The following is a 7,634-nucleotide window of genomic DNA, read 5'->3' as shown; positions in this document are numbered from 1 at the left end:
TCTTTTTCTTGAGAAAGGTCACTTAAGGTGATCAGAAAGTTATTTTTCGAAAGATGATTTAGGAAGTTGTTTTTCGGTAAAATTGATTTAAAAAGTTATTTGATTCCAAATTATGTTTTGATTATGAATATGAATTTTCTTTGGAGATTTTAAGTTTGATATGTCTATATTAAACTTGTTCTACTGTTTGTTAGACTTATAATTTTTTATAAAACTTCTATTGTGATTCATCAATTGATTTTGTTCAAAGAGAACATAAGATAAATTTTTTTGTATATTTTATAAGTTGAAATTTTCTTAATAAAGAGAAACCTTATTTGGTTTAAAAGTGATCAAGTATCACTAGTTCCTTCAAATAAAGAATGGTCTTAGTATCATAATCCCTTTGATTTAAAATTGGTCTTAGTACCATATTGGAATGACTCATTATATTGATTGATATTGTAGTATCATCAATACATGTGGTATTGTAGTATCACATGTGGTATCGTAGTACCGTTGATTCATAGATTGATGTCGTAGCATCAATTTGAGTGGTATTGTAGTACCACTGAATCACCGATGAATCATAGATTGATGTTGTAGCATCAATTCGAGTGGTATTGTAGTACCATTCAAGAAGGTGTATTCTTTGACCGATTTCTACCGTGCAGTAGCATATCGGTATACAGTTGTAACTGAGCTGTTTTATCCTGGGGACGACGTGGTTGATAGTTTGCTTGCACAATTTTGGGCAGTGCCACGAAACGTCTTAAAGAGAGCGACCTAGTCCGCGACTCAACCCAATAATCTTTTCGGTAGCTGTAAAAATTTATTTTTAAACGGTTTTTTAAATCCGAAAACAACATAATGTAGCAGTGGGGAATAACGCTTTCACAAGAGGGCCCTCTCCTATCTCATCTTGCTTTTCCTGACAAATTTATTTTGTTAGCATTGGCTTCTTTGGAGCAAGATTGTATTTATTTCACGTTGTTTTAGGTTGTTTTTGCAAGATTTCATGGCAAAAGACCAACATGTTAAATTGCGTTGGGTTTAAGTTTAAATATAAGTTGCTTATCAAAAAAAAAAAAATTTAAATATAAGTTCACGCCACCAAAGGCGGAGGTAGAATCTTTTTAAGGGTCATGTTAACATGTGCATATAGGGCACATGATAAGGTATCTTAATATAGAAATTTAACATTTAATGATACAAGACATTTAATGTTTGAAAAGTTAAAATGCACAAATTCTAAGACATAATTTCTATTTTTACTACCTTAACATGTGTCATATATGCACATGTTAACATTCTTCTTTTTTTAAGGCCGAACAAAATATTAGTTTTAAATAAGAATTTCAATTTGGTATTAAAAAAATGTAATTTCGAACAAAATATCTCAGTTTTACTTTAAATTAATCTAAAAATTTCAATTTTACTCTAAATTAATCCCTAAAATGCCAAAAATTTTAGGCCGAGCCCGGCCAAGTGTCCGAGCTGACCGGGCCTTATCTCCGCCACTGCACGCCACCTATAAATGAAGATGATCATTTAACTACTATATTTCTAAACAATTAACAATGTATGTAATTGATAATTTTTTTTTTTTTAAAATACCAATTCATGATAAAAACACTTATACTCCTTCATGATACTAATTCAGGATAAAAACAATTATTATTTCTTGATAAAGGAGTACTCCCTCTATGACACTGTATAAGCAAAAAAACTCATTTTTAGATTCATTGTTTTATTAATGTATTTGGTCTATAATAAAACAAGGAAAATGCTAAACAGTGCCCCCGGGGCACTCTTTAAGCATCTTAAATAGTAAGTTTTTGTTAAAATTTTATGGAAATGTATGAAGTCAACGCCTCGAAAATTGAAATATTCTACTTTTTGAGTAAATTATTTCTTTAAATAGAATGCTTAAAGAGTGCCTCGGGGGCACTGTTTAGCAAGACCCATAAAACAATGAACTTAAAAAGGAGTTTTTTGCTTATATAGTGTCACGAAGGGAGTATAAAATTAGGTTTAAGTTGTTGTTGTCTCTGTTGAGTTTTCTGGAACATTAGTGATAATAATAGTAGTGTGAAAAGGGTAAGGTAAGTGGGAGGAATCGACTCTATGAGACACAAAATCTTCATTGGTGTGCGTTTATTCTTCTTTCTTCCATTTCATGCCGTTGGTGTTGGAATTTGATTCTTTATCTTCATTCCAAAAACCACAATGCCATGTCTTTTTTTTTTCTTTGTTCAAAACAAAACACAAAAGGCTTTACCAAAGTACTTTGAATTGGGAAAAGTAAAAGGTGACCCACACACATATGCCATGCATGCCCCTTTCTCAGCTTTAACACTCTGTCTAATGGTGGAAGTGGAACAATATACTATAGAACTTGAAACAATTCTTTCATATTCATAGCTTGCTTTTGCCTATAGTACGTTTGCATTTCATTGCATCAATGTATCATGCACCGGTCCGGTAATGAGTTTGGCTAGTTATTCATGGGCCTACCTCCATTTCAACTTTTAAAATATAAGCATGAATGAGAAAAAAAATGGTTTTAGCCCTCTGATTCTCGCATGAAGGAATTCCGGTAATTAATATTTCGATCGCGAAGTAAGTAAAGTTTGCTTAAGAATTGTTTCGATCAGAAATCGAATTTGCACTCATTTCCAGGTACTTAAATACTTTTTTTAAAGGCAGAAAAGATAAAAAACATCCCAACTATGTATATACCTTAATAATAAATAAATTAAGTATGCAAATGCGTATAAACATTATAAATCCTTTTCATTGGAAGCAAAAGTATATCTCCTCATAATTAATTATATGCATATTATATCAAAGAAAAAAGTATTAGTATAAACATACAAAACCATCCATGACAAAAAAAAATATATATTAAAAATTTTCTATACTTATAAATTTATACGCACTCATTCTCTCTATATTTTTTTTGGGTCATGCTAAACAGTGTCCCTGGGGCACTAGTTAAGCATACTAAAAAAGGAAACAAATGATAAAGTTAATGATGAGAGAGAATAACTTTTCACACCATTAAAACATTGAATGCACAATTTACGAGATAAAACTTCTATATTTGTATCCTTAACTAGTGCCCCGGGGCACTCTTTAGCATTTTCCATTTTTTTTTATAGAGACAAATGATGAGGGGGATAATGTCAAGTTTAAAGTAGAGAAACCTTATAACACAAAGAATACTTACAATGTATTTACATTTAATTATCACCCTTCAATAGAGGTTCGAACGCAAGTTCTTTCAAATCTAAGACCTTAATTTTTTACGATTAGATGAGACCCTCGTGATATTTCATCATCTTCATATTTTAAGTTTAAAATATACGTTTAAATTTAAATTTAAGCTTTAGTAACCTAAACTTGCTTGTATTTGAAGATGAACATCGTATTATTGGTGAGAAAGTATCTGTGCATGTGCCTCTTAATTACTGTTGATTGTTCTTTTAAAGGATCCTTGCGAAAGTGTACATGTTTCTCCCAACAAATAGTAGCATTATTCATAATTTGTTAATATTCCACCACACTATAATTTGGACGACTTGTTATATCATTTATTTATAGTATCATTATTCTAAATGTTGACATTGATTTTACCTTCACTCCACAAAAACAGCAAAAATATGTGGTTTTAGATGTTATTTTCTTTTCCTTCATGATTCCACTACAGTAGTAGCATCAAAATTATATACCACATATGCGGTGGAATTATTTCTTCACTATCCATAATACCCATCACTGATTAGAGCATCAAGAACACCACTTCTTACAAAGTGGCTTACCCACTTTTTATTTTGTACCATCAATTTGCCTTAGTAGTGCTCGGTCTAATCCCAATAAATGGATGTCAATTTTAAAGGTGTATATATATACTTAGTATAATGCATGATTAGGTCAGATCATTGCACATTCCACATTAGAGAATAACTAAATGTTTGGACTTAATTGGTTAATGAATTTGGGATAAAGTCTATTTTTTTGGGGGAGAATTATAAGTAATTTATTCTACAATTGATGAGAATTAATCACATAATCAGTAAAGTAAAATGTGGTGCCCACAAACTAATTTTCATTCTACACTTATGTGACCAATGTTTTTATCGGTTGTTATGGAGTGCCGATAAACTGTTAATTTTCATGGGTCTCATTAATATATTAAATTATTTTAAATTTTTTATTTAAAAATTATGGATAACCTATATGATATAAACTTTCAACAACGATGAATTTTGTAAGATTTATATTTGTTATAATGTTATTCATGACTTGTACACCATGAACCACTTGAACCACTCTTTCATGTTAGACAAAACCTTATTAAAGCCCAAGCCTAAACAAGTAATTTTAAGCCAAAACAAAGCCCAAGCCCAAACATATAAGTCAGCAATTGAAAAGGGCATTGTAATTTTGTAATGAACAGACCAATCTATGGGCCTTATATGCATCTTTGGTCTTGTATATTTGTTTGGGGAGATTTACTTTTCGCGCCCCCTCAGAAATCATCACGCACCCCCTGAAATTACAAAACTAACCTCCTCGCTTTATATAATCTGTTCACATTCTAAGTAGTCGGCGGCAATATTTTTTATTCAAATTCAACGTTTGTGCCCCCCTGAATGAAAAAAAATCTTTTTCTATAATGCACATTCTTGAATATTTTAGGATATTTTTGTCTTTACAACATTCATAACTGCACTTACATATTTATATGTGATTTTTGTGATAGTGTTTTTCTAAAAGAGTCTAACGGCAAAAATTATATATAAAAAAGCAAGGAATTGTGATTTTGAACAGGTGTCTCAGTATCTTAAATATCTCCTTACTTTATTTTACCATCTAAGTTGTCTTTACGTGACAATGCGCATCATTCCAGGAAATGCTAATTATTTTAGTTTTTTTTTTCTTTCTATAATAAGTTCTTTCAATTGAAATTAATCCAATTTAAGACATGTTAAATACTAAATGAAAGTTATTTTTCTAGTTGGAATTTGAACCTTAAAATTTTGAATTAGAACTTAGAAGTGTCATCTATGAGGTGTTTCAATGATTGAAACTAGTTGGTAGGAAGAAGCATGAACAACCAACCAACAGAAGTGTTTTAGTTTTCAATTCCAACTCCCATCAGCGCTATTAATTAAAGGAGAAGAAGTCCTCTTGCAGTATAAAATTATGCAAGAAAATAAGTCACTTATTCACTATTTCTCTAATGATCAATTAATCCCACAAAAATGGATGTCCATGATCACCACTCAATACTCTATAGTAAAAAAGAAATCATACTGTAATGATACTAAAATTGAAAGGATAAAGACAAGGGAAATTGTATTGAATTTTCTGGAAATTAAATCCAACTCTAGTGAGTGGAAGGATACAAGATGTGAACATAGAGAGTTTAGAGGGAGAGAATAACAAACTTCACAATTCACACATCTCACAAAATACCCCTATTACAGTATTAATAGTAACTCATTCCTTCACATAGTCTCATTTCTTGGGCTGAAGTTGACTAACTCTTATTTGGGCCTATCCAATTTGGTGGGTTCATTACACATACACACCACAGAAAGAAAGGCAAAGAAAGATGATACGGGAGTCATGTCTTATTTGATTGAATTGCACCTTACATGTTGTGGGTGCCCCCTATCAATTAAGCTTCCCTGTATTGCACAGTCTAGTCTAGGTACACAAAAAAGTGTTAAAAGGCCAAAGCTCCCAAATATGAAGATCTGTGGTAGGGTTCTCATTCATTTCAAGGAAAGACCTTCCACTTTTTCAAATGCTTATTTGATTTTACTCATGAAATGCTTGGTTAATTTTGATAGTAGTAGTATGCTTAGGTTGCAGCTGGCTGGAAATGACTAGCATGGTTAAATTAATGTCTGTACACTGCACTGTCTTTCTTTTTTTTGTCAGGTAGCCTATGGTTAGAAAATTCACCTTAAAGGTAAATAAGTGGAGTATCCCGAGTTTGAACCCGAACTCCTGCACATATAGTACCGATGTCCCTACCAATTGAGTTAAGCTCACAGGGACTTCTTTTATAATGTCTATATAATTTTTTTAGAGCTTATTGAGGAGCTTAAAAATAATATAACCTTATAAGCTACTACTTTGTCTCACTATAAATGACCATTTTACCATATTTTTACGTCTCAAATTATTTGTTTTATTTAAAATATTAACGCACCGTTTATTATTATTATTATTTTCATTAAGGGTCATGCTATAAGGCTACTTCAAATGGTAATGCACAAGTTTCATGTCTTGAAATAAATCATGTTTGACTTATAAAAATATGAAATGCACAAGTTTCAATATCAAATTTCTTTTTATAGTACACTAACAAGTGCCCCAAGGCCAATGACACATGTTAGCTTTTCCCTTCCATTAATGTATAATTATATTGTACTCAATTAACGTTGTAGTTAAAAAATCACTTACATACTCTCTATTTGATTATGTAAAGTGTATGTCATTCATGTTAGGAATATAAAGTAAAACCATTATCTTTTACGTTTTGATTTCCAGAAAGTATATATCATTCATGTTATAGCTTGCTGCTGCTAACAAGAGTACAAGACATGATATAAACAATAATAATATTAGTATTATGACACTATTTTTGCACACGAAACAAAATTTTACCACCTCAAATAATTTTGTCAATGTGAAAAATTGTGAATTATAGGTCCAAAGTATTGAAATTCAGAGGATTCACTTGCACCTGTGAGTCGTGAGTGGCTCCGCCCCTTGTTTATAACATGGAATTGAATTAGACGTAGTTACTGTTGGGGTTGATTGTCAAGTCTCACATCACCTAGTTTCTTAAATATAGAAGGATGTTAAAAAATAGCTATTGAAAGTCCCACATCGTTTAGAATTGTGAAGCAAGGAGGAAATCAAAACTATATAATGAACCTAAGTTCTTTGTTTGTAATTTACACCAGTCAGTAGCACTTTAAGCTTATATCTGACTCTTAGTTTAATATTTGCTTTGTGAGAGTGTGGTTGTATTGGGGCATTGGAGTGAGAGAAGTCTATGTGTTGTAATAATTTCCACATAGTGATTTTTCTCTAGTTGTCGATTTAAACAACTGTTTGTGGTTTTTTTCTTCGATTTGGAGTTTCCACATTATATTCTTGTGTTTTGATTGTGTTTATTTTTCTTTAGTGTTGTTATTTCCTAACAGTTACTACGGGTCTGTTTGGTAAAAATAAGCTATAAGCTAGCTGATAGCTGATAAGCTAGCTGATAGCTGAAAAGCTAGCTTATAGCTGATAGCTGAAAATGTAGCTTATTGAAATTAAAGTGTTTGGTAAAATTAGCTTTTAAAGTGGTTATTAAATATAAAATTACATAATTGATAGTGGGTAGTTTATTTTTTAGAGTGGGTAGTTATTAAATTAAAGGGTAAAAATGGAATAAAGTGTAAAAAGCTATAAGCTATAAGCTCAAATGCTACTTGAAATAGCATCTGAAAAAAAGCTATAAGCTAGTACAAAAAGCTTGTTACCAAACACCTCTAATTTTTTGAAACAAGCTTATAAGCTCATATAATAAGCTATAAGCTAGCTTATTTGTGTTACCAAACAGAGCCGCGATATTCGAAACA

Source organism: Trifolium pratense, linkage group LG2, assembly GCF_020283565.1.
Source record: "Trifolium pratense cultivar HEN17-A07 linkage group LG2, ARS_RC_1.1, whole genome shotgun sequence".
In the NCBI taxonomy this organism is placed as follows: domain Eukaryota; kingdom Viridiplantae; phylum Streptophyta; class Magnoliopsida; order Fabales; family Fabaceae; genus Trifolium; species Trifolium pratense.
This window is presented reverse-complemented; position numbering follows the sequence as displayed.